Genomic DNA, 22,598 nt, shown 5'->3' on the forward strand with positions numbered 1-22,598 from the left:
TAGCCTTGGTGAAAGTGGGAAAAATGAGTGAACCAAGTGGAATGGGAACCCCACTGGTACAAAGCAAGAAAAACAGAATTTTACTGTCATTGCTTAGCGGAGCTAGGCTCGCTTAGCGATGACAGAAAAAACCAGAAAAATCAGAACAGAAATAGCTGTTCCAATTTTCCTCCACTTCACCTAAATACCTCATAAATATAAATATAAACAATATTTACAACCGTTGGGGTGCCTCCCAACAAGCGCTTGTTTTACGTCGTTAGCTCGACGCCTTTATTGTTTCGGTGTTTGGAAAGTAGCCTCCTCTCGTCATGCCATGGTGACATCTCACCGCACAAGCCTAAAGAAATTGTCCTAACCAACCACTCAACAAACGTTACGGGTACAAATATATAAAATAATTAAACGAACATAAAAACAAAAATATACAACCATATACATAAACAAACACATATGCACAAGTATGAAACACAAACAACTATTATCATACAAAAAGGTAAAGTTGGTGAATATAAACAAGTAAACATGTACAAGTAAGTATATATGCAAGTGAGATTATACAAGTAAGTGTTAGGAGTAAATTAATGGTAAATTCATGTGTTAATAGAAGTGATTTAGTCTCCAAACCAATGCAAAATGTGATGAATCCATAGGTTTTTATGAAGAATTGAACTGAATAAGTTTAGTTCATGTATAAAGCAAATCGAATCACTTGTGGGTGTTATTGTTGCAGGTTTTGAGCTGAATTGGAACTTAAGAAGAACATGAGGAGGATAGAGAGCTTGAAGTCTCAAAGGCAAAGGAAAAGTTGGTTTCTGCAAAGGTCGCGCCGCGAGAGTTCTTCCTTGCGCCGCGCCAAAGTTTCTGTTTGTGAGCGCGCCGCGCCAGTCCGATGCCGCGCCGCGGCCTCGGCGTTAAAAGCCCAAAACTTCTATTTAAAAGCCCTAGCTTCCAAGAGAAAAGAAACTTAAGGGAGCGAAATTAGGAGAGCATTCTGAGTTTGCAGTCAAGAACAACAATTGAAGGCCAATTCTTGACCAATTGAAGAAATTCCGTTGAAGAAGATGAATCCCTCCATTGATTCTTGTGTGTTCTTCATGTCTATGAAGAGCTAAATTCCTCTTGTTGAGTTTAAGGTAGTAGTTAACCTATGAATATACAATACCATTGATTCTTTCCTATGAACAATTGTTTGAATTTTATTATCAATAAGAAACCTTGCTTTTAATTTACATCATTGTTGAATCCTTGATCGAAAGAGAGGATTTTTACTTTTGCCCTAGGTTCCTATATTGATTCAATTGCAATTTGCAGAGATGGAATTGTGATTGGGTTTTCATAATTATCGTTCTTAATTACTATTATCGTTATTGATATTTGGAGAGATCGAATCTCATACCGGTAAAAGTTATCTAATTTGGTTTGCAGACATGGAATCATATTTGAGGATAAGTGAAGATAATAGTTCAAATGATTGTTCAATTGTGAATTAATTGATAGATTGTATAGGAATAGGTTGATGAACCCTAAAGCTCAACATATTTCCTTAATCGTTAACAAATTCTCATTATTTGCATTCTTATTATTATTTAGATTTGACAATACTAGAATCATAAAACAAATCCAACTACTTTTTCTAACTCAAAATAATTAACTATAGAACGGCAGTGATATTAACCAATCCCTGTGGATACGATATATTACCGAAAATATTTACCCACAAATACTTTCAACAAATTGGCGCCGTTGCCGGGGATTAATGGCGCCAACAATCTTGGAGCTATTTATTTTTGAATTGTTCAAATTTTCTGTTTTTATTTAATTATGTACTCCCAGTTAGAGTAAGTAGTCCCATAACAAAACGAGAATTTCAAGCAAAGTATCAACAATGAAGCAACATGTATGAAAGTGGTAGGAAGTGAATGTTCAAACTTTTTCAGTTTCACTTTCTTTTTCAATAAGTAACAAAGCAGGTATGAATTTTCAAACTCAAACTCTTAATGTGTGCAATGAAACTTAAGGTGTTAGTAAATACTGTCAGAAGTTCTTTATAGTACATTGTTTATTGGATCAGCTTAGCCTTAACCATTGTGAGGAAAGCTTTCCATTGTTTACTATATGCAGGAGACCATCAATTATTTTGACTTGTTCGTACCATGCTAAACCAGTTGTTGCATCGTCTGTGGAAATCTGTGGAAGTGATTTAGGCAATTGTTTGAATTTGAGAGTTCTTTGAGCCGACGCCACCGTAAAAATTATTTTCTTCTGTGAGAGTGTGATCCTTTGCTAACCATTCTTTGAGCCTGAGGTCAAGGTAAGTATCATAATATGCACCAAGGAAAATACCTGGTGAGTTTTGATCTCAATAAAAAGTTTTGTTCTGGATCATCAACCATAAAATTTGGTGATGTGTTTTCTCTTTAACCCTTTTTAGAAAGTAGGGGAGCATTCATATAATCTGAATACAGGTTGATCTCCAAGTTGGGGAGAGTCATATTCAAAAGAAGAGTAAGTACTTATGGTAATCTGTGAAAGAAAAAAAGGTCGTAGCTTGAAAAAAAGAAAAAGAAAGAAGTAACAACGTTTGAATATAACGATTGTTGAAAAAAAGTGAAAAAGAAGAATCAAGCTACGAATGAATGAAAAAAGATGGACAGGTAAAGGAATTAGAGTTTTAGAGAAAAAGAAATAAGTTATGAATTGGATGCTTCCCTATATTAGGAACAACCCTTGATTATCTTCTTTTCTTTGAATCTAAACCACATTACAACCATAGAAAGACCTTCTGATTCTCAGATTCCACAGTACTTGATGCTAGCAATTTGGTGAACGTATGATATGGATTTTTGTTGATTTAATTGTTTGGATGAGTGTTTAAACCCTCTTTGAGTCATCATATTTTCTGATGAGAGTGATTAGTGCTCCCCACAAATACTTCCCCGGCAACGGCGCCACTTTGTTGAAAGTATTTGTGGGTAAATATTTTCGGTAATATATCGTATCCACAGGGATTGGTTAATATCACTGCCGTTCTATAGTTAATTATTTTGAGTTAGAAAAAGTAGTTGGATTTGTTTTATGATTCTAGTATTGTCAAATCTAAATAATAATAAGAATGCAAATAATGAGAATTTGTTAACGATTAAGGAAATATGTTGAGCTTTAGGGTTCATCAACCTATTCCTATACAATCTATCAATTAATTCACAATTGAACAATCATTTGAACTATTATCTTCACTTATCCTCACATATGATTCCATGTCTGCAAACCAAATTAGATAACTTTTACCGGTATGAGATTCGATCTCTCCAAATATCAATAACGATAATAGTAATTGTTAGGAGTAAATTAATGGTAAATTCATGTGTTAATAGAAGTAATTTAGTCTCCAAACCAATAAAAAATGGGATAAATCCATAGGTTTTTATTAAGAATTAAACTTAACAAGTTTAGTTCGTGCGTAAAGCAAATCGAATCACTTGTGGGTGTTATTGTTGCAGGTTTAGAGCTGAATTGAAGCTTGAGAAGAACATGAGGAGGAAAGAGAGCTGGAAGTCTCAAAGGCAGAAGAAAAAGATGAAGTTTGACAAGGGCGCGCCGCGGGAGTTCTAGCCAGCGCCGCGCCAAAGTTTCTGTTTGTGATCGCGCCGCGCCAATCCGATGCCGCGCCGCGGCCTCGGCGTTAAAAGCCCAAGACTTCTATTTAAAAGCCCTAGCTTCCAAGAGAAAAGAGAAAACTTAAGGGAGCGAAATTAGGAGAGCATTCTGAGTTTGCAGTCAAGAACAACAATTGAAGGCCAATTCTTGACCAATTGAAGAAATTCCGTTGAAGAAGATGAATCCCTCCATTGATTCTTGTGTGTTCTTCATGTCTATGAAGAGCTAAATTCCTCTTGTTGAGTTTAAGGTAGTAGTTAACCTATGAATATACAATACCATTGATTCTTTCCTATGAACAATTGTTTGAATTTTATTATCAATAAGAAACCTTGCTTTTAATTTACATCATTGTTGAATCCTTGATCGAAAGAGAGGATTTTTACTTTTGCCCTAGGTTCCTATATTGATTCAATTGCAATTTGCAGAGATGGAATTGTGATTGGGTTTTCATAATTATCGTTCTTAATTACTATTATCGTTATTGATATTTGGAGAGATCGAATCTCATACCGGTAAAAGTTATCTAATTTGGTTTGCAGACATGGAATCATATTTGAGGATAAGTGAAGATAATAGTTCAAATGATTGTTCAATTGTGAATTAATTGATAGATTGTATAGGAATAGGTTGATGAACCCTAAAGCTCAACATATTTCCTTAATCGTTAACAAATTATCATTATTTGCATTCTTATTATTATTTAGATTTGACAATACTAGAATCATAAAACAAATCCAACTACTTTTTCTAACTCAAAATAATTAACTATAGAACGGCAGTGATATTAACCAATCCCTGTGGATACGATATATTACCGAAAATATTTACCCACAAATACTTTCAACAAATTGGCGCCGTTGCCGGGGATTGGTGTCAATATTGCACGCATTGCAATAGTTCTTATTTTGAGTTTTAAATTTTATTTTCTCTATTTGGTTGTTTCACGTGTTTGCTAGTTTTTGCAGAAGATCGTGTATGCGCAGCAAAGTTTCTAGCGATCAACTTCTTTTTGATCCCGAGATCGAAAGGACCGCTAGGAGGTTAAATAGCAAAGCACGAAGAAGAGCAAACATAGCAAAAGCAAGAGACAACGCAACCGCGACATCGTCACAACAACTTGAAACCATTGACGAGTCGCAAGAAGGATTCTTCTTTCACGAACTATTCACGGAGGAAGAACCGGAAGTTTTTATACAACCTACTGTTGTCAACATGGCTGCTAATGGTCCATGTGCTAATTGTCCAAGACTCAATCCTCAGTTCGCTAGAACTGCCGCCAACGGGCGACCGACAGAACTGAAGACCGGTATCATACAATTGATTTGTGCAAGTCCTTTCGCCGGATTGGACCATGAAGACCCGTACACGCATCTTACTCGATTCTATGAGTTAGCAGGTACTACGGGTGTCACTCAAGCTGATGAGGAAGCATTATTTAAGAGGTTGTTCCCACACTCTTTGCTATCTAAGGCAAAAGATTGGTATCTGGATCAACCCGAAGCAGTGATGACTAATTGGAACACATTGGAAGAAAAATTTCTGGAAAGGTTTTACTCTCAAAACCGATTCTTCGAAGCAAAAACAGCAATAGCAGTATTTTCTCAAGGTAGTAATGAATCCTTAAATGAAGCATGGGAAAGGTATAAAGCTATGTTGAGAAAGTGCAAAGGACACGGCTTTACAGACGTCGATCAAATCCATATGTTCCGTAACGGTCTCACAGCCACAAACAAGACAGTTTTGGACGCCACAGCTGGTGGTTCTCTCATGTCCAAAACACCTGAAGAAGCTACTCAGATAATAGAGCGAATGGCTCTAAATGATCGTCAAGGCAATCATGATCGAACAGTAAGAGATAAGAAACCCGGAATGTTAGAGTTGAACAACAGTGATGCTCTACTTGCTCAGAACAAATTGCTAACTTCACAAGTGGAACTTTTGACACAACAAATGTCTAAATTACCACAACAGATCAAGGAGCTGAACGGGGTATCTAATTCATATCAAGTTGCTAAGTGCGAATTATGCAAGGGAGATCATCAAACAGGATTCTGTCCACCAGTGCAAGAAGAAGAAGTGAATTACATGAATAATAACCAAGGACAAAGGCCGAATCAATATCAAAATCAGCCATACCAACAAGGTTATCCACCAAGATATAACAATCAAGGGTACCAACAAAGGCCACCGAATCAAGGGTATCAACAACAAGCATTCCAACCGTACACTCAACCACCACAACAACAGCAAGGAGGACAATCCAAGTTGGAGGAGATAGTGAATCAGTTCATTCAAACATCAGTAATAAATCAGAAGAACCAGGAAGCGGCAATTAAAAACCTGCAAACTCAAGTGGGGCAAATAACACATCAACTTACTCTGCAAGCACAAGGAGCCTTACCAAACTCAACCGGAAAAAAACCGCAAGACCAGGAGAAAATTAATGCTGTTACAACAAGGAGTCAAAGGGGTTCAGAATTGGAAAAAGAGAAAGAATAGATAGGTGACCCTATGGCGATGGAGGTAGATCTGGAAATAAGAGAGGACCTAAAAGAGCCAGAAGTTGTAATACTACCAATGAAACCAGTTGAAGAAAAAAATAAGAAAGATATTGAACAGGTGATTAAACCACCCCTCCCTTTGCGAGTAACAAAGAAGGATTCAAAAGAGAAAGACGTTCGGAAATTTACGTCCTTGTTCAAAAAGTTAGAAGTGAATTTACCTTTCTTTGAAGCGCTGGAACACGTGCCTGTGTATAAGAAATTTATGAAGGAGGTATCGGCAAAAAAAAGATCACTAGAGGGAGAACCAAAAATGGCAATCGAAAAATGTAGTATAGTCGCTGCAGCAAGAAAAATCCCAATTAAGAGAAGAGACCCTGGGGCGGTGGCGATACCATGCACTATCAAGAATATATCATTTAAAAAGGTACTTCTCGATTCTGGCTCTAGTGTGAGTCTAATGCCGTTATCCATTTTCAAAAGGCTTGAATTAGACAAGATTAGTGAAAGTAAGTCGCAATTACGGTTCGCCGATCACACTATTAAGAAATCTTATGGAGTAGCGGAAGATGTACTAGTAGAAGTTGATAAGTTTGTTTTCCCTGTTGACTTCCACATCATGGACATTCCGGAAGATGAAGAAACTCCGATCCTTCTTGGGAGACCCTTTTTGTCGACAGGACGCTGTAATCTTGACATTGAAAAGGGGACGCTAACGCTAAAATCATTTGATGAAGAAATAACCTTGAAGATGTTGGGAGTCAAGAAACACAGGTCAGAGGTAAATGAGAAAAATTCAACTGGTATACCGGAAGGTGCACAAGAAAACAAAAATCTCAAAAACCTCCAAGAAAAAGTCTCTAACATATCTTCTCCAATGAAACCAAATTATGATGATGTCAAAAGTCCTAAGAGGGCTAAGGAGAGTGATAAGAATGGGGAAGATAAAGTGAAGAGAAAAGTCATCCATGCTTTTTATCTTCATGAGTTTGTGGGTATGGAAGTACAAAGTAGCGAGTGTTGGAAAAGGAAATACCCTCCATAAAACAAGGGGTAATGGACCGTCGAGCCATGCGACGTTAAACGAAGCACTTTGTGGGAGGTAACCCACACTTCTAATGTTTTGTTTAGTTTAGCTTTTATTTCAGGAAATAATCAGGGAACCCGTCTGGTGAAAGCTAGGAGGCAGCAATTGATATTGCGTTACTCTCTGTAAGTCACCCTCTCGGATTTGTTACGAAACATTGAGGTCAATGTTTAGTTCAAGTTTGGAGGGTGGAGCTATTTATTTTTGAATTGTTCAAATTTTCTGTTTTTATTTAATTATGTACTCCCAGTTAGAGTAAGTAGTCCCATAACAAAACGAGAATTTCAAGCAAAGTATCAACAATGAAGCAACATGTATGAAAGTGGTAGGAAGTGAATGTTCAAACTTTTTCAGTTTCACTTTCTTTTTCAATAAGTAACAAAGCAGGTATGAATTTTCAAACTCAAACTCTTAATGTGTGCAATGAAACTTAAGGTGTTAGTAAATACTGTCAGAAGTTCTTTATAGTACATTGTTTATTGGATCAGCTTAGCCTTAACCATTGTGAGGAAAGATTTCCATTGTTTACTATATGCAGGAGACCATCAATTATTTTGACTTGTTCGTACCATGCTAAACCAGTTGTTGCATCGTCTGTGGAAATCTGTGGAAGTGATTTAGGCAATTGTTTGAATTTGAGAGTTCTTTGAGCCGACGCCACCGTAAAAATTATTTTCTTCTGTGAGAGTGTGATCCTTTGCTAACCATTCTTTGAGCCTGAGGTCAAGGTAAGTATCATAATATGCACCAAGGAAAATACCTGGTGAGTTTTGATCTCAATAAAAAGTTTTGTTCTGGATCATCAACCATAAAATTTGGTGATGTGTTTTCTCTTTGACCTTTTTAGAAAGTAGGGAAGCATTCATATAATCTGAATACAGGTTGATCTCCAAGTTGGGGAGAGTCACATTCAAAAGAAGAGTAAGTACTTATGGTAACCGGTGAAAAAAAAAAAGTCGTAGCTTCAAAAAAAAAGAGAGAAGTAACAACGTTTGAATATAACGATTGTTGAAGAAAAGAAAAAAAAAAGAAGAACCAAGCTACGAATGAATGAAAAAAAAGATGGACAGATAAAGGAATTAGAGTTTTAGAGAAAAAGAAATAAGTTATGAATTGGATGCTTTCCTATAGTAGGAACAACCCTTGATTATCTTCTTTTCTTTGAATCTAAACCACATTACAACCATAGAAAGACCTTCTGATTCACAGATTCCACAGTACTTGATGCTAGCAATTTGGTGAACGTATGATATGGATTTTTGTTGACTTAATTGTTTGGATGAGTGTTTAACCCCTCTTTGAGTCATCATATTTCTTGATGAGAGTGATTAGTGCTGATTCAATTGCAATTGTGTAGTGTTTTGAACTTCTGGAGGTCATTTGCTTTCAAAGTTTGTTTCATGTGTATATTCTGAGTTTGCAGGTAGAAGAGGAGTATTTGACTTAGTTACTGTATTGAACCACTTGAGAAAACCTTTTTGAAAAACCTGTTGCATGATTGTCGGTAAACTTTGCTGGAGGTAAGTAATTTTGTTTAGGGACAAACAAAAACTCTAAGTTGGGGAGAGTTTGTTAGGAGTAAATTAATGGTAAATTCATGTGTTAATAGAAGTGATTTAGTCTCCAAACCAATGCAAAATGTGATGAATCCATAGGTTTTTATGAAGAATTGAACTGAATAAGTTTAGTTCATGTATAAAGCAAATCGAATCACTTGTGGGTGTTATTGTTGCAGGTTTTGAGCTGAATTGGAACTTAAGAAGAACATGAGGAGGATAGAGAGCTTGAAGTCTCAAAGGCAAAGGAAAAGTTGGTTTCTGCAAAGGTCGCGCCGCGAGAGTTCTTCCTTGCGCCGCGCCAAAGTTTCTCTTTGTGAGCGCGCCGCGCCAGTCCGATGCCGCGCCGCGGCCTCGGCGTTAAAAGCCCAAAACTTCTATTTAAAAGCCCTAGCTTCCAAGAGAAAAGAAACTTAAGGGAGCGAAATTAGGAGAGCATTCTGAGTTTGCAGTCAAGAACAACAATTGAAGGCCAATTCTTGACCAATTGAAGAAATTCCGTTGAAGAAGATGAATCCCTCCATTGATTCTTGTGTGTTCTTCATGTCTATGAAGAGCTAAATTCCTCTTGTTGAGTTTAAGGTAGTAGTTAACCTATGAATATACAATACCATTGATTCTTTCCTATGAACAATTGTTTGAATTTTATTATCAATAAGAAACCTTGCTTTTAATTTACATCATTGTTGAATCCTTGATCGAAAGAGAGGATTTTTACTTTTGCCCTAGGTTCCTATATTGATTCAATTGCAATTTGCAGAGATGGAATTGTGATTGGGTTTTCATAATTATCGTTCTTAATTACTATTATCGTTATTGATATTTGGAGAGATCGAATCTCATACCGGTAAAAGTTATCTAATTTGGTTTGCAGACATGGAATCATATTTGAGGATAAGTGAAGATAATAGTTCAAATGATTGTTCAATTGTGAATTAATTGATAGATTGTATAGGAATAGGTTGATGAACCCTAAAGCTCAACATATTTCCTTAATCGTTAACAAATTCTCATTATTTGCATTCTTATTATTATTTAGATTTGACAATACTAGAATCATAAAACAAATCCAACTACTTTTTCTAACTCAAAATAATTAACTATAGAACGGCAGTGATATTAACCAATCCCTGTGGATACGATATATTACCGAAAATATTTACCCACAAATACTTTCAACAGTAAGCATATACAATATATACGATATATACAAAGCTCAAAACCACGAAAACTATTGCGATGCAATCACAACCATCCCCGGCAACGGCGCTATTTTGTTGAATGCAGTATAAGGCAAGCAACAAAAAAGATTTGGAAATATTGATCCGGGAATTATCGTCCACAGAGATGGAGAGATGCCATTCAACAGTTTCTACGGTTTCGAGCTCAGGATTGAATGAGCAAAAAGTAAACAAAGATATAGACAGTAAAAGAATAAACACATTCCTAGAAGAGAAATAACTTATCAGGAATGTAAATATATTCACTCTTCACAAACATACACTTACCAACCCGTTATACTCAACCCACGATACTCATCTATGTCATCACGTATCTCTCACATAAGCGTCCATCTCTGGAGCACAAACGAGATCATCTCACAACTAAGGTTATCTCTAACGCGAAGTCACGAGAACATTCGTATTCTCGCGTCGGCGATCTCTCGCGCGCCGCTCAAACACGAAAGCATTAAGTACAGATACAAACAGTGAATGCTAGCTCTAAATCTATCTCTAGAGTTCAGAACCAACAGATAATCATCCTAGATAAGGATTCAAGAAGTTTATCTCTAAAGCAACCCAAATCCCCAGCATAGAGCAAAAATCTAGGATAACATCAACACAGATTTGTAAAGTAAGTTAAATATAACATTATAATCGGTAAATATACATAAGATTCAAGTAACTATACAAACAAACCCAACACAAAGAAATACCCAGAGAATAGAGAAGATAAACCAAACATCTCGCGGGTTGTCAGCTCTGGTTGATGAGAAATCCACCTCCGATCTTCCAAGTGCATGACCCGGTGTTGTTTTCTAAGCTAATCCTAATCTAAGAATGAAAATGATGGAGTTGGAACCAAAAACTCTCCAAAACCATAACCCTAAAATGGTTCAAATGAAAGAATATAAACATAATTTCTGCTACGGCCGCTTAGCGGCCAAATCTCGCTTAGCGGACTACACATATTCACAAAATATCTACAACAGTAAACAGGCCTCCGCTTAGCGGCCAGACCCGCCGCTTAGCGGCCAGGGAAATTTGGTTCGCCCCTGGAAAGCGCGCTTACACGCCGCTCAGCGGCGCTCTCTGCACAAAACTTGCTTATCTGATCCAAAATCGCGCAATCGGAGCCGTGCCTTCGACACTTTATTCCTCGAGGCTCCAATAAGCATGAATACCTATAAAAACAAAGGAAAAACTATTAAACGGTATATAAAACATATGAAAACTAAATAATGTGAATATATACACAAAAGTGGGGATTTTATTACAAAAACGAAATGAATAGATTCAATAAGTGCCACAATTATATACTCAAAATAACAACATTTTGGCACTTATCAACATGTATCATGCATCATTCAAAACAAATCAATCATCATCATTCATCAAAACACATGATAACAACATTTACCATGAATAACATCCATCTGCATCATCATTCATCAAAACACATGATAACCATATTTACCACGAACAACATCCATTTGCATAACAAGCAAACGCAATCACATTATAACAACACACATCATTGCACATATTCAATTATGCAAACAACAATTCATTGCACCTCATCAACTATGCAAAACAAGAATAAACTACATTTGAAGAAAATGATACTTTTCAAAATAAAATCAAGTTATTATTGTTTTCTTTATTTCATATGGTAAAGTGTTCAATTTAAGGAACAACGTCCAAAACGGCATATAAAACGGACTTACGGTTTGAAAATTAGAAGCTTTTAAAGTTAGAACAGTTTTCAAAACGTGCTGCTGGAATTTGTACTGGAACCCGGTTCGTCCCACATGGGAACCGGTTCCTGGACCCAAAAATGCCATTTTTAACGTTCTAACACAGTGGAACCCGGTTCCTCCCACATGGGAACCGGTTCCCACGAACCCAGTAGCTGAAAAACATGATTTTTAAGACTTTTATGCATCCCAAACACATACCAACTCATACCATTACGAAATTGATCATCGATAACATCAAAATACTCCAAATACATGATTCTAATGCACAAACAACATACCACAACACCATGTAACAATACTACATCATTAATTGCAGTCAATTCATCAAATCATACATGTCAGTGTTGGTATTTCACAAAACCTAACATCCCAAATAGAGATTCTAATCCCTTAATTCAATCCTATCATCATCAAAATCATAATACTACATAATTAGAGTAATCACCCCTTACTTGGAATTAGGTTCTTGATTCTCCTTGAGCTTTGGGGTTTTCCTCCTCCTTGCCCCTCATCCTCTTTGGTTCCTCTCTACGTTCCTCAGCTCTTCTCTTCCACTTCTCATTTTTCACGTTCTGACACTTTTTCCTTATTTCCCTTATTTTATGAAAACATAAAATAGTTAGTAATGGGCTTACTCACTTAGCACCCCCATACTACTATCCTCACCATCCGACCCAATGGCCCTTAATCCATAATTCCACAATAATTCAACCAAATACCAAAATAATTCTAATTAATAATTTAATTTCTAATTAAATTAAAATTATAAAATATGGGGTGTTACAGAGGACATCGTATGCTTGTGCAATTTTAGTTTTTTTTTGGCAAAATAAAAAATAATATATATTATTTTTCCAAAAAATACTAAAATTGCACAAGCATACGATGACCTCTGCATTCAAATAACAACAATAATGTTATTCAAAATTTCGCGCAAATAATTAGATAGATAATAATAGATCAAATTCTTCTTTACTCTGAAACTCATTCTCACAGAGAAATCAATTCATGCTTTATTTTTATATTGTGTTACATCACCCATTTGCCCTTGTTGGTAATTTCTTTACTTAGAATAATGGGAGAAAGGGGAGGCATTTGACAGAGAAAAGATTAGATAGAGCTATTTGTAACCTTGAGATTTTGGATTCTTGTAGCAATATGGTTTATCACACCTTATCCAAGATTATGTCTAATCATTATCCCATTCTGTTTACTTGTGAGCTGGAAAAAAGTCACTTACAAGTCTCAATTTAAATTCCTTAAAATTTGGACTTTCAATGAGGATTATGATAGAGTTATTAAGGAGGATTGGAATGTTAAGTTATATGGTTGTCCCATGTATATTTTAGATAAGAAGCTTCGTATCCAAAAGAATAAGATCAAAGATTGGAACAAAAACACTTTCGAAGATGTGAAGGTAAGAGTTTTGGAAGCTGAAAAGTTTCTAAAGGACTTGCAGCAACAAGTCAGCATCACTGGTTATAATGACACTCTTCAAGCTAGTGAGGCTAAGGCTTGGCATGATCTTGAAAGAGCTCTTGTTATGGAAGAAGAATTTTGGAAGGAAAAGTCAAAATTAATTGGCATACTGATGGGGACAGAAATACAAAGTTCTTCCACACCTATGCCAAAATTAGAAGGAAGAATAATCTGATATCTTCTTTGAACATTAATGATGTTGTTGTTAATGATCATAACACTATTGAAAATCATCTAGTAGAGGTGGGTGGGGTAGCTCAATTGGCACTTGCTAGTTGGGTCAAGGAAGTTGTTGGTCTAGGGTTCAATATCGGTCTAGGGTTCAATATCTGGCAGCAGGATTTATTTGGAAAAAGGTTGTTGATAATTTATAAATCAACAAATTTAAAAAAAATCATCTAGTCAACCATTTTACTTTGTTGTTTAACCAAAATGTTATGCTGCATGATACTGGTTTAATTTAGAAGGTCATCCGTAAGTTGGTGCATGACCATAGTAATGCCATGCTCTCCCTGACTCCTAATGAGGATGGGATATATAAGGCTGTCGTGAACTTGAAGACTGATTTTGCTCCAGGACCCGATGGTTTTGGTGCTATCTTTTTCTAAAATTACTAAAACATTATTGAAGTTGATATTAGTAATGATGTCAATCATTTTTTTGTAGTGTTGAATCCTCCCTAATTATAATACTGACATTATCATTCTCATTCCCAAGAGTAATGAGCCTAAGGCATTAAATCATTACTGGCTCATTACTTCAGCCAATTTTAAGCTTAAAATTATTTCTAAAATCCTTGCTGAGAGATTGTCTTCCATTATGCCTTCTTTGATATCTCTTGCAAAAGGGTTTTGTTATTGGCAGAAATATAAAAGATAGCATTTGCCTCACTTCTAAGGCCATAAATATTCTTTACAATAGAAATTACAGTGGTAATGTAGACTTGAAGATTGATATATCTAAGGCTTTTGACACCCTTAGTTGGGTCTTCATCATCAAAACCCTTCCATGTTTTGGCTTTAGTAGTAATTTTTGTAATTGAATCTCCACTATTTTGCAATCTGCAACTTTTTCCATTGGCTTTGATGGGAAACAAGCTGGTTACTTTAAGTGCTCTAATGGTGTGAGACAAGGAGATCCACTTTCTCCTCTTCTCTTAGTAGAGGAATCTCTCATCTTGTTGAGACAAACCAAATGAATCTCATTAAGGCCTCTAGGAATATCTTTCTGCCTTCACATACTTTATATGCTGATGATATTATGATATTTTGTAGAGGAGATCATAAATATTTAAATGCCATTGCTAGCCTACTCAAGGATTATGCTTTATGACTCCTGGAAGATCTAAATCCATGGCTGATTTAATTGGTTTCACAATGGTCAATCCTCATTTCATTTACCTGGGTGCACCAAAATTGATATTTTGTATCGCCTAATTTAATAGCACTTTTAAAAAAAGTGCTATTAAAAAGGAAAAAACACATCTATAATAGCACTTTGTGTTCGGGCGCTATTATAAAATACAAACAATGTGATTTTGATAGCACTTTATAGAAAAGCGCTATTAATAAACTTCAATAAGATAGCACTTTTCTCAAAATGCTATTAATATTATACACTAAGATAGCGCTTCTAAAAAAGCGCTATTAGTATAACTCACTAACATAGCACTTTTGTAAAATGCTAATATTAAACTAACCTATGTTAGCGTTTATAGGAAAAGCGCTATTATTTTATAGTAAGTATTTAATAAAATATAAAAAGAAATAGCTCTTGAAGAATAAAATAATAAATAAAATAAGAGAAAACCTTTTGCTGGATACTTTTTTGTTTTGGCGCACAATTTTGACCATTCACCACCTAAAATCCCTAATCTTCTTCATCCCAAAAACTTTTCGATTCTTCTTCATCTTCGCCGTCATGTGTCGTCATGTTCCGGTAACCCCACCATCGATTCGCCACCTTCAGCCATAGATACACCACTTTCTTCATCTGTGTCTTTGATTCACCATCATCGATTCACCACTTGCCATCGATTCTCCCTCGTCGGCCATCGATTCTCCACCAGAAATAAAGAACGAACCTAACAACATACTCTTCTCCATTCGTCTGGCCAGAAATCACGTATCGGAGTTGAAATCTTCATCGGAATCTCCAAAGGTAGGTATACAAATTCTTCTTTATTTTGAGCTTTTTCCACTTACTTATTTGTTCTGTTTCAATCAGAAATTTAGAAACATAGGGATTTTGGATTGAAATTTCTTCAATTGTGCGTGCGGTTGCAGAAGCAGCGTGTCTCGTTTGCATCGGTGTCGGCAATTTCGGTCCTCTGCTTTGATTTACTTCTTCTTTGTCTTCTGCTTATTTAATTCTTAGAAGAACAAGAACCTGCATGCTTGAAAGTTTATCAAGCTTAGAAGACCAAGGGCTCAATTACTTTGAGGTTTTGTCGACTGATATTTGATTCTTCCTTGAATTCGATAATAAATCTTTGCATATTCTTATGCTTTTTTGCTGTCCATATTTCAGCTTCACGCAGCAAACGTTGGAACTAAGTCAAAGAAGCTTAAAAGTTTTAGAATTTCTATTGCCAAAGTTTCTCCAATGTGGGAAACTTTAGACTCGTGTATTAAAGTTATTGATGCTCATTTAATGCGTTCTGGTGTGGGTCTTAACACTAGGTTTGTTATTAAATTTTTATGACATTTGTGCTTCTAATGTTGTGGTTAATTCTTTCAGGTTTATCCTTGTTTTCAGTTTGTATATGGGTCTGATTTTTAAGTGTATAAAACGGTACAATATATAAAATAGGTCTATATGCAATTGACCTTTAAGTTATACACAAATAATTGTTGGATATGGATTTGAAATTAATTCCAGTCAATCACCATCTGTTCCGAGCTATTTATGGCAGATCCTAACAACCAGCTGTTAATTATTCTCTAGATTCATGAACTGTTGTACTCTTTCAATTCTAGGCTTTAGTTTAGATTTGTCTGATATATACATATGGTTTTTGTAACTGTGTAGAGTTGGTGTTGCCAATTTCATTACTGTTGCTTGAAAGTGTTGGTGTTGACATCAAACCATATGCTAATATGCTGACGAGGTTGTTGTTTTTCGTTGTTAAAGAAGAAAAAAGTACTGCTGCAAAATGCGCCTTGCAGGTGCCTGTGCAAAAGCCTTAAATTATATAGCAGTCTTTGAGTGCCGGTGACAAAAGCTCTCATACTGCATGTGAATTTCTCTTAAAGAGCTATTCATCTAGGGCAACAAATGTTATTGGTGGATATCATGCAGTTATCATTCCATTTGTTTTCCTTTCAAGGTTAGAAACATCCTTGTAACACTTTTTCTGATGTGATTCATTATTGAAGTTATATGATTTAGTCTTTATGGTATATAAAGAAAGAAATGAATACTTAAATATTAATATATAGGTCAAGTGATAGGTTGTGTACTATTACAAAATACAAAACCTTAATCTTTATACTAACAATACTATTCTAATCAAATAATGAAACAATAATCATATATAAAGAAATATGACAACTAATGCTAACAGATAATCTAAGCTGAACTAAATTCCCCTATTATTCAATCAAAATAGTATGAGTTGTTTTTCATATGATATATTCCAACACCAAAAATATCATATGTATAAGTAGAAGTTCTCGCCGTTAATGAAATTTTTGTGAGTGCACCTACTTTTCATGTTAAATTAAAAAGCCATTTGTCATTCAGAGTTACCTTAAGGTTGTTCCTTCTCTTTTTCATTTTATGTTCTTTTTTTAATATTAAATGATGGGAGTATGTATGTAATTTTAAATGAGAGTATTTTATAAAGTTGTATTTTATATTCATTTGTATATATTATTTTATTAAATTAGAGTTCAGTTGTCTATTGTTTTTCTCGTGCCCTCCCTTAGCTGAAAACATAAATTTTATATACACCGTGTTGCCAATGACACATTTTAATTTCCTGCAAGTGAAAGCTTATGAATATAATCATTTCCCAAAAGCTTAGGATCCATTTGAGATTGGCACTTGATAGTGTTTTAATTATTCACTTTCTTTTCATGGAGACTATGATATTATGTCGTAAATCTGTTTTCATGAAAGCCTAACCAACCTTGTAATATGTACGTCGGATTATTTTACATCACTGACAAGCTTCTTGGTACTACTAGAGCATACAACTTAGTATTTTTACATCACTGACAAGCTTCCTAGTACTACTAGAGCATACAACTTTGTATTTCTACATCATTGACAAGCTTCTTGGTACTACTAGAGCATACAACTTAGTATTTTTACATCACTGACAAGCTTCCTTGTACTACTAGAGCATACAACTTAGTCTTATTTATAGAATGTGATGTTCGCATGTACCTTTGTCTACTAGCTTTATCTTAATTACATTTCTTGTGAGAGAGGATTTGCCCTTGATTTTCTGCTGCTTCATCAGTTTTTGCTTGTCATGATGCAGAGACAACCTGAGACACATATTTTTTGTGCTCGGTTCAAGGAGCACGCGGGAGATATCGTGGGTGCTAGAGCTGCGTATCATCTTGTGCACACTGAAATTTCTCCAGGCCTTCTTGAAGCAATAATCAGGCATGCCAATATGGAACATCGATTGGTATGCTGACTTACAAAAGCGTTCCTAGATTGTGATTTGATTTTTAATTAAATTTACAGCTTTTCCCATGCATGATACTGCAGAGGAAGTTGGAGGATGCCTTCTCTTTGTATGAACAGGCCATTGACATTGAGAAAGGAAAAGAACATTCACAAACACTGCCAATGTTGCTTGCTCAGTATTCTCCATATGTTTATTTGCTAGGTCTGGTAGCATATTTGTATTCTTGGTAGTTTATGCACATTTGGCTTTTGAACCTGAAATAGTTACAGTTCTCTTAATTAACATTAGCTATTGTTTTTGCTGACCTGTCTAGATCCTGATAAATGATAATGATATTTGCGAGCTTCTCATTTATGTCGACTAATAAAGCCTCCTAATTATTCGGTACAAAATCACAACCTCTAATCTAAAATGGCCATTCTTACATTTATCTTGATCAATTTTGTAGTTTTTTTGCATCAGTTGCTTTGTTCGATTGTGAGAAAATTGTGTTGTTTTGTTTTTGAAATATTCTCTCATTCCGTCATTAGGCTTCTGGAAATGCTGAAAAGGCTAAAGAGATTTTATTTGGGGGTCTTGAGAACGCTTCACTGTCAAAGGCACTACTTGAGGTCTGTCCACACTTACACTTTCCATGTGCCCTTATGCTGTTGAAAATTCATATTTAATGAGATTGTCTAACTTCATTTTGTACACAAGCTTTATTGCATTTTGAAGCTGTTCAACCCCAACCAAAACGAGTTGACATTGACTTTATAGAGTAATTAGTTATAAAATTCATAATGCCCAACCTAGACAACCCTGGTGTAGCAAGTGCAACAGAGCGCGAAGAACTTTCTATTATTTTTCCGGAGGTGATTTTGCATGGGGTTCAATATTATATTTCCTTTGATTTTCCTTGAGTAATGATGGGGACACTTATTCTAAAGCACCCACTTCAAATCATATCACATCTCATCAAACAACTACAAAAAACCTTGTTTAACCAACAGTGTACCTGGAGTAAATCAATGGTTTTGGGACAGGTGTATTACGTGTAGGTAGTCGTGTGATTACATTTCAGTAAACTCCATATAACCAAAAATGGATACTCAAATCGGATAACAAAACTTTTGTTCCATATCTTACAGACTGTCTCTAGTGCAACTGTGGTGTCTTTTCACACGCTGACACAAATGTTTTCACTTGAAAAATGTAGTAGGCGGGGACAATTTAGCAGCATTCTAGTGGTAGTTAGTATATGCGAGTTTGTTGTTTTGTATAGTTTTTATTCAACTTTAAGGTACACATCTAATGCTACAGTAAAGAAGTGTATGGTATAGTTTTTTTTTGTTTTTTTGTTAGTTTCACCGTTGTGTTTGTTAATATGTAAATTAATTTGTTTATAGGAATTATGCCTGCTCTGTTTACGCAATACCTTGATTTTTTTAATAAATGTTAGAGTATTTTTAATTTCATATGTATTTTATGTTGTTTTTTCAGTTTTTAAATCTCTTTTGGAGATGTTCAATCTATGATCTATAAAAAGGGGTGAGGATAGACATGCCAAGCTGTTCTTGCCTAATAGGTTGAACTAAATTACAATTGTGTGTATGTCTTCTGTGTAAAGAAAAGGTACTACAATAGCGTTTTCTAAAGAGTGCTATTAATGAAACATCCTATAATAGCACTTTTTAAAGAAAGTGCTATCAAATATGTGCCATATATTAGCACTTTGTTTGAAAGTGCTATCAAACAGGTGCCTTATAATAGCGCTTTGTTTGAAAGTGCTATCAAACATGTGCCCTATAATAGCGCTTTGTTTGAAAGTGCTATCAAAATCAAATAAAAAACATACAAAATGCCTACTTCAGTAGCACTTAAGGAAAAACGCTATTAAAAACTGGTACTTTAATAGCGCTTTTAAAGTGCTATTAAACAAAAAACGTTTACAATAGCGGCGCGGTTAATAGCGCTTTTAAGTGCTATCAAAAACAAAAAAAACGCTATTAAATAGCTTATTTGGCGTAGTGGTGTCCCTATATTTTTGGTAGATATAAAGTTGTTTAATTTATGTTCATCCCAGATAAAATCAATTGGAGACTTGCAACTTGGAAAGCTTGCCTACTCTATATGGCCGGCAAGGTCCAATTGGTAAAGGCAGTCATTTAAAGCATGATGGTCCATTGCATTAAGAAGATTAGCACTTGGAAGCGAAATTTTATATGGAGTGGTTGCTTGGATCAAAAAAAACTTTTTACTGAAGCTTGGAAAATTGTTGCAAAGGTCTCAAGGAAGGTGGGCTTGGACTAAAGTCTTTATCCTCTTTCAATGCTGCCACAAATATTCATCTGTGCTGGTACTTTGTCAAAGGAAATCTGAGTTGGTCTAATCTTCTTGCTGCCCGTGTCAAGAGGAGTTGTAATGTCATACCTGATAATATCAAATCTTTAATCTGGACAAGTATTAAGGAGAGGTACAAAACTGTTATGGAGAACACCTCTTGGATAATTTACAATGGCTTTAAGATCAACTTTTGGCTAGACATTTGGATTGTTGAATATCTGGCTAATAGGTATAAAATTCCTGCTATCTTCCAAAAATCTCTCACCACTATGGTTAAAGATTGACTGATTAATAGAGCCTGGTGCATTCCTTTGAATATCCAAACTGTGTTTCCTAGTCTTTTGCGTTGATCTCTGCTATACACATACCAGAATTTGAAATTGAAGATTCTATTATTTGGATAGATTATGTTCATGGAGATTTGAGTCTGAAGCAGGCTTATGATTTCATACAAAAGACGCATCTTACTGCTAGCTAGGCAAAGTTTCTATGGGATAAAAATATTTCTCCTATGCATTATATGATGGTGTGGAGACTCATCCATAACAAGCTGCCAACATATGAGAATCTTTCCTTAAGAGGATTATCTATCACATACATGTGCTCCCTTTGTAATGCTGATTTAGAAACATCTTACCATCTGTTTTTTACTGCAAGTTTGTTAAAAATATTTGGAATTGGCTTTTGGGCAAGCTTCAGGTTGCAGCTTCTGTGCGCAATATGCAAGATTGCATGGATCTTTTGAAAACATCTCGGTCCCCTCAAGCTAAGGAAGTAATGTACTCTTGTGTTTATAGCCTATTTTATCATGTTTGGAGAGCTAGAAACCTCCAAAGATTTGAGGATAGGTCTTTGTACTGGAAGTCTTGCACCTCGGTTATTTTGGCTCGAGCAAAATTGGTTGGAAACACCACCTCTAGATGCTCCAACAATTCTATCTCCAATTTTACCCTTTTGAAAGGTTTTGAAAATAATATCCATCCAAGAAAACCTCTCATGACTTTAAAGGTTTTATGGCCTCCTCCTCCCAAGGGGTGGATTAAACCTAATATTGATGGGTTTGCGAGAGGTTCGCCTTCATTGATTGCGTGCAGGGGAATTTTTAGAAACGATTCTTCTTGTCATGTGGGGAGTTTTTGTGATTACTTTGGTGAAGGAAATTCTAAAATGGCGGAATTACTGGCAGTTATCATAACAATTGAGAAGGCTAAGAACTTCAGTTAGAAAAAGCTTTGGTTAGAAACTGATTGTTTGCTTGTTGTGAAAGCCTTCTCAAACGCTAATCTTGTTCCTTGGAAAATCAGATTTCGTTGGGTTTGTTGTCATGCGTATACTAGTTCTATTGATTTCACTATCTCCCATATTTATCGGGAAGTCAATTTTTGTGCTGATATTCTAGCTAACCTTGGACTATTTTCTAGGAGTTCAAATGGTTCACTTTTGTTCTTATGGATATAGTTAAGGATTACCTTTTAAACAAGGATGATACCCCTAGACTTAAAATTTGCTCTTAAAGGGTCTTGGTTTGATCCCCTTGTGTCTCTTGTCTTCCTTTTTTTTGTTTAATGAATTTTTCAGTTAAAAAAAGACATTTTTTGTTTAATGAATTTTTCAGTTAAAAAAAAGTTCAGCCACTGGCAAACACATTGTTTACTTTCGAATAATTTTGTGGGGTCTTTGATACAATCATTAGCCAAAAAAGGTTTTCATGCAACAGATGCATGGTTCTTGCACATGTCGCCGTAGGTGTCGCCATGATGGTGACATGTCATTCGACGCACATTTTTAGTGGTGGTTAGGAGTATGCATGGTTGGTTATTTTCAAAAACCAAACCATAATTATTTTAAAATCATTTAAATGGATTGAATTTATAACCATAACCACATTTTAATCAAAACTGGTTATAAATTTGGTTATGATTATATAATCGGTTTTTTAAAAAAATCCAGTTTTGAAAATTATTTTTTTCGAAAATATTTTTTTTCAAAAAAAATTAATATTTTAAAAATTAAAATATTTGGATTTGGATATTAACCTGATTATAACCGAATCCAAAATAATTTAACCGGTTAATAACCATTTAATTATATCTGAATTATATAAATGGATAACTAAACCATTAATAACTAAACCGGTTAATAACCATTTAATTATATCCGAATATTTAAAAGTGGTTTAGGTTTGGTTATGGATTTGGACATCAAAACCGGATATTTTGAACACCCTTAGTGGTGGTCCACAACAATCACAATAGAGGCAGCACACAAGAATTATGGATTTGCGTTTTGACTTTATTTAAAAAAAAAAAATAGATTTTCTTAAGAATAGTAAGGATTTTGTGAAAAATAATTAAAAGAAAAA

At 35.2% G+C, this 22,598-nt stretch overlaps 1 long non-coding RNA gene across 9 annotated transcripts; it reads left to right on the forward strand.

Annotated features, from left to right (window-relative positions):
- The first annotated feature begins 15,063 nt into the window (after nt 1-15,063).
- LOC131595997 (uncharacterized) lies at nt 15,064-20,883 on the forward strand. Of its 9 annotated transcripts, none has more exons than XR_009282129.1 (8): nt 15,064-15,426; nt 15,552-15,709; nt 15,796-16,594; nt 17,756-17,908; nt 17,992-18,112; nt 18,225-18,295; nt 18,442-19,525; nt 19,977-20,883. It is a non-coding gene; the product is annotated as an uncharacterized LOC131595997 (long non-coding RNA). The 9 variants fall into 9 exon arrangements; XR_009282136.1 differs by having other exon boundaries at nt 18,442-18,522; XR_009282134.1 differs by lacking the exon at nt 19,977-20,883 and having other exon boundaries at nt 18,442-18,522; nt 19,042-19,939.
- Nucleotides 20,884-22,598: the final 1,715 nt, after the last annotated feature.

Source organism: Vicia villosa, linkage group LG4 (assembly GCF_029867415.1).
Source record: "Vicia villosa cultivar HV-30 ecotype Madison, WI linkage group LG4, Vvil1.0, whole genome shotgun sequence".
Lineage (NCBI taxonomy): Eukaryota > Viridiplantae > Streptophyta > Magnoliopsida > Fabales > Fabaceae > Vicia > Vicia villosa.